Source organism: Silene latifolia, chromosome 7 (genome assembly GCF_048544455.1).
Source record: "Silene latifolia isolate original U9 population chromosome 7, ASM4854445v1, whole genome shotgun sequence".
Taxonomy (NCBI): domain Eukaryota; kingdom Viridiplantae; phylum Streptophyta; class Magnoliopsida; order Caryophyllales; family Caryophyllaceae; genus Silene; species Silene latifolia.
The window spans coordinates 114751384-114762635 of NC_133532.1; the positions used below are offsets into that span (position 1 = coordinate 114751384).

Here is an 11252-nt window from a genome sequence, read left to right on the forward strand (position 1 = left end):
CGTTTATATGCTTTTAATTCAAAAATATTTATTTACAAATAACATTAAAAAGATAAACAATTAATAAGACGGATGTAGCATATTTTAACTCAAGATTTACTCCATAACTCTTGAAATTGTAAAACGATATGGGTTATCGAGCAGTAGGAGCTATTTGAATATTTGTGATGTTATGAACTACTCGTAATAATATTGTGTGGAATAGTAAGAAAACAACAATAATTCAAATCTCTCCATTGACGATTGATAATGATTATTATTATTTGAGATAACCTAAAATTAATTTGGAATTAACACTTTGTTATGACTTGCGTCCTACACTCCTATACACTCCAACCAAATTTAAGAGTTGCTTGCTTATTAAGAAAGAAAATAGATAGTCATTCAAAGATGTTTATGAACTCTCACGTAAAACAAACCTCCTCATAACGATTATACCTTGTCTATATAATCGACACTTTTTAGGATATACTCCCTCCATTTTGGTCATTTGTTTACTATTTTTATTTTTGAGTATTTCATCCATTAGTTCAGCTTTCTATATTAGGCATGCCTCTAAATTAATCATCCAATTTCATTATTGTCCACCTGTCATCTAGACCGGGAAAAAGGGAGTACTATATATCACGAAGTATCCTACAATTCCCACTGCAATTGACCTTTTTTTACACAAAATAATATGTTAAGTTTTATACGGTTGAGTTGGGTACTACTGATCTCCGTATATACAAATTGATAGGATTTTCATTAAAAAAAAAGTCAACTAATCCAAACTTTACTCCGGAAAGCAATTTTAAATGGAAAATTTGTTATATCATTAGTAATCTCAACTAATAAGCGTCATCCAAACAAACGGAAATCAGTGTACTATAATAAAAAAATCAACGTCAGCCAAAAAAATATGTAAGACGGAGAAATAAATGGAGAGCACATACTTGCGAAATACCGCGGAAGATATATCGGAGAAATATGTAATATGGAGAAATAAATACTCAATGTAACTCAAGAATTAACAAAGCAAAAGCAAAGCCATAAAATTACATGGAAGAGAGAAAGCGGACGCAACAATCTAGCACCGCAATATGCCAACAATTATATATTTATATGTTAAATTCTTGGCAGGGCACTCAAGGTAGATATTGAGCTCAAATTGCACGTAAGTGTATATAGTCCATTCAATTTAGATTTCTTTTTGATGTTTAGTCTTTTGATAAATATTTTTATATTTAGTTTGCAAAAAATATAAAAGTTAATTTTAATCTTTATTTAATAAAACAAGATCTAATGAATATATTTTCACATATGATATGGGAGAAAATTGAAATTGAATGTTTAATTATTAAAATAGATAATGGTAGTGTGGAGTTGAATGGAGGGAGTATAGTATTTAGATTATGATGTTTAGTCAATGATAAACTCTATTTTTATATTTAGTTTAATTCTAATTTTAATCTTTAGTCGTCTAATTCTACCATATGATATAAGCAAATTATATTTTTAATTATTATATAATCGCTCGAAAAAAGCTTTCTTTATTAATATAGATAGATAGATTGATTCTAAAATCCCATGAATTGAGTTTTTGGTAACTTGTTTGGTTACCCCTCAAATTGAATACATGATGGAGGAGTTTGATTACCAACCCCTCCTTAGGTAATTGGAAACTCCCCCATCTTATTTCTTTTAAAATTACCCATTTACCCCTACAAATTAGTGTTAGTAATATTGCGGAAGGGTATATTGGTAGTTAGAAATTAAAATCACGTGACACGGTTCAACCAAACACTACACGGGAGATTAATTCATGGGAAAAACAAACTCCCCCAAGGCAACCAAACATGTTTATAGCATTTCATGGAGTTGAATATTGGAGTTGGATTCCACTGAATTGCAAATTAACACGGGAGTTCTATTCCCGTATGAACCAAACAAGGCCTTAATACCAAATCTCAAATAAAACTATAAATGATGATTTTATCCTTACTAATTACCCATCCCCCCCTTTGGTAAACACATTAACTCATCCCCGCCATATTAACCCACTAACCCTCACATCCACCTCATCACCACCACCTTCAGTCACCTCCTCCCCTCGCCGGTACCACCACCAGTGTCGTGTTGCCAGCCCAAATGCAATCCCGTTAACGTCGCTTCCCCACATATCTAATCCGATGGTTTTTAGGGTAGGGGGTTGTTAGTTTGGTTTGTGTGTGGATGGGTGTTGTGGGTTTGTGTTTTGTAAGGTTATGTGGCAGTTAACGACATGGGTGGTTGGCAGCCGACGGTAGGGGTCCACAGTAGGAGTCGTCGACGACGGTGTATTTGGGTGGTGCGGTCACATGAGAGGCGGGAATATGGGAATGGTTTTGTGACTGTGTCGCAAGCAAGGGAGGAAACCTACGTATGAAGAAAGCCAAAGCCACAAGTCTTAATCAATTCATACCCAATGCCATGTAATCACACTATCCATCATCATGCCTCACCATACATACATTCCAACATCAATAGTTACCTGAATCCCCCACTGACCCACGCACCATGCTACAAATTAAGACTGAGCAAAAATTCCGATTACCCAAATCGATTCGATATCTGATACGAATTCGATCGGAATTTTTGGATATTTTATCCGAAAGTTAAGTTTGGTTTGAATATTTGATCAGAATTTTTTGATTTTGGTTTGGATATAGATATTAGAATTAAAAGATTTGGATATCCGATTCGATCCGAAACTAATAGAATTAATCTATATATATATAGATATTAGAATTAATCTATATATATAGATTAAAATCCGGTGAGAACGAACACTCGTTGAGAACGGTGAGAACGAACTAAGTATATGAACTTATTAATTAGCAATCTCACGTGCTGTGTGAATGCCATAATTTCCCCTTGATATAAGGGATTTGCCGTCACTTCCGGTACCAAAAACTATTTATAAAGATCCAAATAAAAGTAGTATTTATTCGGGTGTCGAACACAAAGATGGCGGGTGTTAGATACTTGGTTTGTTTAAGTTTTTAGTTTAGTCAAATAAAAATAAGATGTTGATTTATCTAAAACGAAGATGCAAACAAGTTAAATTAAACTAAATGAGATTGTATTCAATTGATTGAAGAACTAGAGTCTTCGGGTTCACTTGGGTAGGAGGGTATAAAACAAGATCAAAACAAGACATGGGTGATGACAATGGTCAAGGAATTAAGACTAATTTCCTAATCACCTCGAGTTCATTAACAAGTTGTCACTTAATTAATATGAACTCAATACTAACATGGCATATAGACCTTCCAATAGCATAAGCATCAAGACAAGCCAAACATGTCAAAGAAAGAGTCAAACTTTCGTTCAAACTATTCTACGAACACTTAATATGCATGAGAACAAGACCGATCGATCTACTAATCATAGCATAAAGACCATCCAATAGCTTAAGCACCAAGACAAGTTAAACATGCCAATAAAAGATTCAAACTTTCGTTTAAGCATTTCATCGAGCACTTTATATGCATGAAAGTAATTACCAAGTAATCACCCAATTTCAAATGTTAATAACCCATTTTTACACCCATTAATGACCCAAGATCCCCCTAAACTCTAGATGAGACTACTCACTCATGTTCATGGATGAGAAATCACCAACAATTTCCAACAATACACAAGTAAACATTGTAAAATTGATAAAGATGGAAACTTTGAATGAATAACAATTAACCAACATAAGAAATGTAAACAAATGAAAATAATGTAAATAAAAGATGAGAATTGTACCAACAAAGAGGAAGGGAACAAGCTTGGATAATAATGGAAGAATGAATTTCTTCAAATCTTCAAATACAACCCAAAATACTAATTGTAAATTATTGAAAAGATATGGACTTGGATAAACTAGAGAGCAATTAAACTAAAATTAAGGAAAGATTGCAAATTTTATTGAATGAAAATGAGAAAAAGGAAATATTAGGGTTCTTGAGTTACAATATAGAGAGATTAATGGACTAATCTAATTTTCTATCTAATGTAAGGTAGACTAATGGTTGTGTAATTTCTCATATGGTAGTCTCATGTGTTGTGTCTCCTTTATACTACTCTAATAATAATGATAATAATAATAATAATAATAATAATAATAATAATAATAATAATAATAATAATAATAATAATAATAATAATAATAATAATAATAATAATAATAATAATAATAATAATAATCTAATAATAATACTCTTAATACCCCACATCGACACTTAAACATATCAAAACAAGAAAAACAAAAAGATAAAAAAAAAGGGAAAGGGGAAATGACGGAAGGAACAAAACGACAAAGGGGTGTCTAGGCCCCGCCGGCGGCCAGGGGCTTCATGCCGGTAGCGAGGGCAATGAAGCAAGGGGAAGAAAATGACTTGGTGTGCGTTAAGCGGTGCATTGCTGCAGGGGCACCGTAGAGGAGACAAAGATTGATGTGAGATTGTTGATTTGGTGCGTTGTCTTGGTGGCCCATTCGGCCTGCCTATGCAGTAGCGAGGCCTTCACAAAAAGAGAGCAAATTGGTGTGTTCTTCCGGTTGAGGATGTCGGCTGCCGGTAAGGTGGCACGGAGAACAAAGCTTTATAAAAAGCTCAGTTTCGATTCCGAGTCAAAGATGGCGAAATTGATGGTGGTTGCGGTGATTAACGTGATGGTTGAACGAAATGGGGTTTAATGGTGGCGTTGAATTGAAGAAATGCGGAGGAGATGATGATGATGAAGGGTGAAATGATGGAGGTGGAGATGTTTCGGGTTGTTCTTCTTGATTTGATGGTGATGATGTATGAATGATGATGCGCGGTGAGGTTGAAGGTGATGAAAGTGAAGAAGCGGGGAGTGGACGTGTTGGAACATTGGCAAAGTCGAAGTCAAACTTTGACTTTTGATTTAAAGACTAATTCCAAATCCCGATTCTCAATTTAATTCCGTCTCAACCCGTCTCGTTCACTTCTTCTCTTTTATTCATGAACCCGTTTCCTACAAAATCAAATAATACGCAAGCAAAGCATTATTTATATAACATTACGGTAAAACTAATACATCAATAAATATATATATTTATTCGCAATTAATAAAATCGAATTATTAAATACTAATATTATTAAATTCCGACTAATTATTAAATATAACTAATACGACGATTTATTATAAATTAGTAATTAAATGAGCTTTTTAACCATTTAAGCACACAAAATCGAGTCGGAATAAGGTATAAATGCGGGGTAAAATACGACTAAAATGCTACTTATCAAATCTCCCCACACTTAAACTTTACTCGTCCTCGAGTAAGCTCATTAAATTAAACCCAGACCCGTAATATAAGAAAGCTATCTAAACTAATAATATCCGATGAAAGGCAATTAACGGGCCTTCTCCGTCCCTTCAACTCACGTAGTCATGCCTATGAGGTAAGGCACGACTCGTAAGGCAAGTGGGGGCTTGCAGAAAATCTAGACACATCCAACATTTAAGCACGTAATCAATCATAAGATGCATCACAAAAAGTCAAACCGCTTTCCTCATCTAAGCGGCCGTTTTACTTTAAACAATTAAAGGTTTTGGTCGGGAGATACCGTCTCATAGTCTCGGCAGGGTGTCAATGCCCTAATGGTGGCTCAAGCAACCTCAATGTGACAACCAAATGCCTAAGAAACAAATTCAAAGGCGGGAAAGGGGAAGCAAAGCCTAACCTTCAAGATTTACACGACACACACAAGATTCAACCAAATTGACCCATGACTAAGGGGACCAAGACTACCGACTTCCTCACGGTTTTCACTAGTCTCTCATTTTCTTTTTAGAACGGGTGATTTTTGTGCAAAAAGTAACCAAAATCACTCAACTACTCGACTCGTGAGACATGCCCGCAATCTAACATGGAATCCTCTCCTACAAGACCATTTATGAGATGCAAAAAAGGAAAACATGCATAAAGAGAAACAAGGGTTATAACGGGGCTAGGTGACGGGACGAAACGGGGTTGGTGCAAGCACCATTTTGGAAAAATGTGGAGGTACACAATCAAGAAGTTGCCAAAATTCCATTTCTTCCACTTTATTACAACAAATGAGTAACGTCTACACCCTAACAAAAATTGGTTTCCCGAATTTACGCAAACATTGTGCAAACCCGACTCACTTTGGAAAAACACAAAAATTATCACCTTATTGCAACCAATGAGTAACGTCTACACCCTAACAAGAAATTGGCTTGCCAAAATCAAGCAAAAATTGTGTAAACCCGACTCACTTAGGAAAAACATCAACTGCCCTTTTATTCTTGCAACGCCTTTTTCTACTCCATTGATGAAAGGAGTGTTGCTTGGCTTTTTCTCATCAAACAAAGTATAAGTGCAAATTTTTTTCTTTCTTTTTCATTACATTTTTCTATTTTTCTATTTTCTTTTCTTTTCTTTTTCAAAACCTCTTTATTCAAACCAACCAAATGAAGGCAATTATCCCGACTCAAATCATCAACTAGGACTCAAAACACCCTTCTTCATACAACCAAAAACATGTAAGCAACTTTCTTGATAAGGGAAGGTTGTTTATGGTATGTAGCTAGTTTTGTAGGTGCCAAAAGAGAGGTTCAAGCTCAAAAGGGGTTAGCAAAATAGGACCTAGTCTAAAGGGTCGAAAAAAAAAGACTTATTTGGCAATGTGAGGCTCAAAAGTGAAATGCAACTAATTGTTTCAAAATATGCACATAAATGAACATCTCATGGTCTAAAAAGGAAAGGACGCCATGCTTGTGCGTCGTGATGTGACATGCCACGCAAGGAGCCTACTCACATCTAAGGGAGACCGGGTATGGATGTACCGGTCCCAAGGAGGCTCTAAATCTCACATGTAAGTAGCTATGTCGAAATCTAGGCCTAGGCCTAGTCTACGGTCTTGGTCTCACATGGTGGTCAAAACTTTACGGTCTAGCCTCATTTCCCGGGTATTTGCAAGCAAACACCCTAACAAGGAGGTCACAAGGTGCAAGCCACTAAGAGGGGAAAGACACGACCTAGACAATATCATCATAGAGGGTATCATGCTCCCTTCCTAGACCAAATTTTGTTCAAAAATTTATATACAAACTCAATGCAACAAGAAAGAAATACAACACATATTTACATGTGAAACGAATGCAAGCAAGAAATGGAAATGAACATAAGGTAAACATGCAACAACTTGGACTAATCCTAGCAACACATCAACACCAACAATCTACAAGTTCCCCAAGGGAACATCCAAGGCACAAAATCCCATTCTCCTTCAAAAATACAAGATATAAAAAGAAAGAATGGTAAAGGAGTAAGAGATTAGAACGAGTTTACCAAGCGACTTCTAGCTCCTTTTTGCCTCAAATGGTAGATGCATATGCCAAAGGTTAGCCAAACATATATATACAATGCAATATTTTTGTATTTTTCAGAAATTTTTCAATTTTTAGGCATTTTCTTGCTTTTTCTTAAATTTACAAGTATATAATTATATGAACAAATATAGACAATATTCACAAAGTGGATATTTCCCTCCCCACACTTGAAATTTACATTGTCCTCAATGGAACAAAGTATAGGGAGAGAAGAGGAAAAATAAACAACATATTTTTGGCGAGTTTTGAATTTTTCTCGAAATTAAAGAACATGTTTTTGGATTTTTTTTGAATTTTTAAAAATAAATAATATGTTTTTGTATTTTTAAAATGATGTAATTTCCTCCCCACACTTATTTATTTACATATTTCCAATGGAAATAAATGCGTGGAGGAAATTCGGAAATGAAATACATGTTTTTGTTGATTTTTTTATTTTTCAAATTTTTAGTGATTTTCAAATAAGTATGCAATGCATGATCTAATCTATATGCAATATTGAAATACGATGAAAGCTACACTATATGAATGCAAAGAGAACTAATTTAGATTAGCTCCTTTTCTAATCATGTTACTAAATGCAAAATGCGGTAAAAACTTAATTAAAGAGAAGGAGAATATATACATTGCGGTGGTTCTTAAGTAACTCCACCAAACCTCCTCATTCAAAGTCTTCATTCAACCGGGATCAATATCCCGAGATCCCACCGACCTTCTACCTTCAATACAAGGATCAACAACACATGAACCCTTGTTCTTCATCATCAAAGCATGCAACTTACCCATGGCATCTTGAACCTCTTGCCATTTTCGGTTCATTTCCTCTTCAAGATTTTCCTTAGTCTCTTTGTCAACATTAGGGTCACATACCCTATTTCCTTTCGATCTCTTCCTCCATCTTTTTGGTTTCTTCTTTTCAATTCTTGGTTTCGAATTTGGAGGGGCATTTGTGCTAGAATCGAACTTGGTTTCCCAAGTCTTACTCATTTCCCCACACTTATCTTTAGCATTCACTTGTTCTTCAAGGAACTTACCCGGTGGCTCATCATCAACTCTCGGCTCACAAGAAATTAAGAGCTCCATGTTCTCATCTTCATTCTCATGGAGTTCTAATGTTTCCACGGCAAACATGTTTTGAACCACGGTTTTCTTTGAAGCATGTGGTAGCTTGAATTCAACTTTTTCCTTCCCAACTTTGAAGGACAATAGTCCCTCTTTGACATTTATGGTAGCTCCTCCCGTGGCCAAAAATGGCCTACCAAGAATGATACGAGAGCGTCTTCCCATAGGGATGTCCAACACAACAAAGTCGGTAGGAATTGAAAGCTTACCAACTTGAACCATGATATCCTTGAGAATCCCATTTGGAGATTTGATTGTTCCATCGGCAAGTTTGATTGTAATGGAAGTGCGGACTAAGCTTGAAATATTCAACCTCTTCACAAGGGCAAGTGGTATGACACTCACACTTGCCCCTAAGTCACATAAAGCACTAGCCACCTTTTGGTCACCAACAATACATGGAATTGAGAAACTCCCGGGGTCATTAAGTTTGATGGGGATTTCTTTAGATTTGACCACATTTCACTTCTCACTTGAGGCATCAAGCTCATGGCTACTAATGTCCACTCTTCTAGAAATGACTTCTTCTTGCTTGGCCAAAGAGTGTTCTTCCATCATGACCATCTCTTCCTCTTCCGGGCTCTCCTCAACTTCTACCATCACATTTGGTGCTTTCACAATTTCTTCAAGCACAAATTCTTCACTCATAGTGGTTGGTGAAGTCATAATCATCTCTCCCTTATCCGGGCCGACTTCAACATCCAAGCTTGTACCATGAATTGTCATTATTTGCTCAAGCACATAGTCTTCTATGCTCTCTTTTTCGGGCTCATGGTCAATTTATTGAAATGTTTCCATAGCCATGGAAAAGGGAGTAGTGTAAGATAACTCCTCTTGACTTGGCAAATCAAATGACTCTTCTTTTTCCTCTTCAACTCCAACCATGATAGCATTAACTTCCTTTGACTTCATAGGGTCCCTTGGATTTTGCCCTTGTCTTAGAAATACACCCGGTGGTTTTTGAGAACTCACGAGAGCTTGGGAAGCCACTTTTGCTTCAAGACTCTTGATTTGTTGTTGGGTATTACTTGCCAAATCCCCTATCAACTTCACTAAGTTTTCATATTTATCATCTCCCATGGTATTGTTTACTTGGGGTGGTGGCTCTTGGTTGAAAGGTTGGTTGGAAATTGGAAAAGGAAAGCCATATCCTTGATCTTTAAAGTTGGAATTTTGGTTGTTCCCTTGATACCCTTGATTAAAACCTTGATTTTGCCCTTGGTTGTACCTTTGATTATTGTTGTAGCCTTGATTGTTCCAATTGTTGTTGTTCCATTGATTGAATCCTTGACCAAACCCTTGATTGGCTTGATTTCCTTGGTAAAAGTTTTGATTACCTTGGTTCCCTTGGTTACACCCATAATCTTGGTATGCTTGAGATTGGTTGGCAAAGTTTTGGTTGGATCCTTGGTTGTTGTTGAATGAGGGCCTAGGTGGACGGTTGGAGAAATTGTTAAATGCTTGGAAAGCATTCACCTCTTGCACATTGTTCCCATCAAAGTTGTTGTAATGGTTATTTGCACATACTTCATAAGTGTGACCCATCCCTCCACATGACTCACATGTTGATCTTTGCATCACTTCCTCCATGGATGGTCCATGAGAAGTGGTAGTTTGATTCACTTGGTTCACTTGCTTCTTTTTGCTCAACTCTTCAAGCTTCTTGGTGAGCATATCAAGCTTAGCATTAGTCTCCACATTCACTAAGAATTCGGGAGGGTGCTTACTTCTTCTCAAGACATTCACTCTTGTGCCATAGTTTGCCTCGGAGTCCACCATTTTCTTGATCAATGTCGTGCCCTCTTCATCATTCAAGTGATCAAATCCTCCCCCCGCGGAGGCATTTACCATCTCCTTAGTTCTTGGCAACAAAGTTTGGAAGAAGGTTTGGATGACATACCAATCCGGAATCCCATGGTGAGGGCAACTAGCAATGAGGTCTTGATACCGGTCCCATGCCTCACCCAAGGATTCTCCATCCTCTTGTTGGAAAGTGTGGATCTTATTTCGGAGCATGGCGGTCTTGGATGATGGATAATACTTCTCTAGGAACGCCTTGGCTAAGGCATCCCATGTAGTAAATGTGTCCGGAGGGTGCACATTCAACCAACGACCCGCCTTGCCCGTTAAAGAAAATGGGAATAACATCATCCTTAGTGTATCCTCGGATACCCCATTCTTTTTCATCATAGAGACCTTCCTCTTGAACCTCCTTAGGTGAGCATGAGCATCTTCTTCAATGTGACCTCCAAACAAGTCTTTTTCAATTAGGCCAACTTGAGCCGGGTGCATCTCAAAATTGTTTGGAGCCAAGGTGCCAAAATTGTTGGGGTCACAAGCATCATCATGGTTTGGACGGTTATGATCGCGTAAAGCCATTGGTGGTGGTGGTGGATTTGGTATATGAGAAGGTGGTGTTTGAGGTGGGTTATTTGGAAGTTGGAAGTTGTGAAATGGATTTTCTATTGAAGGCTCAATTGTAATGTTTGGTTGTTGTTGAGTTGTGTTTTCAATGAGAGGTTGGATGGGTGGATTTGCTTGGTTTATGGTTGCTTGAGAAGAGGTTATACCCCTTGCAATGGTCCTATTCCTTAAGGCTCTAAAAAGCCTTTCGGGGTCGGAGTCAAAGAGCAAAGCTTGGTGGTTCCTCCTAGGCATACAACTTGACAAACCGTAAGACTCCTAGTGCTTTTACACACTAGGGTAAGGCAAAAATCACACACACTCTACAAGAA

General features: G+C 36.9%; 1 non-coding gene across 1 annotated transcript; it reads left to right on the forward strand.

The window, feature by feature from the left end:
* Nucleotides 1–10426: 10426 nt before the first annotated feature.
* On the forward strand, nt 10427–10533 carry LOC141593778 (small nucleolar RNA R71). The gene has a single exon (XR_012521843.1). It is a non-coding gene; the product is annotated as a small nucleolar RNA R71 (small nucleolar RNA).
* The last annotated feature ends 719 nt before the right edge of the window (nt 10534–11252 follow it).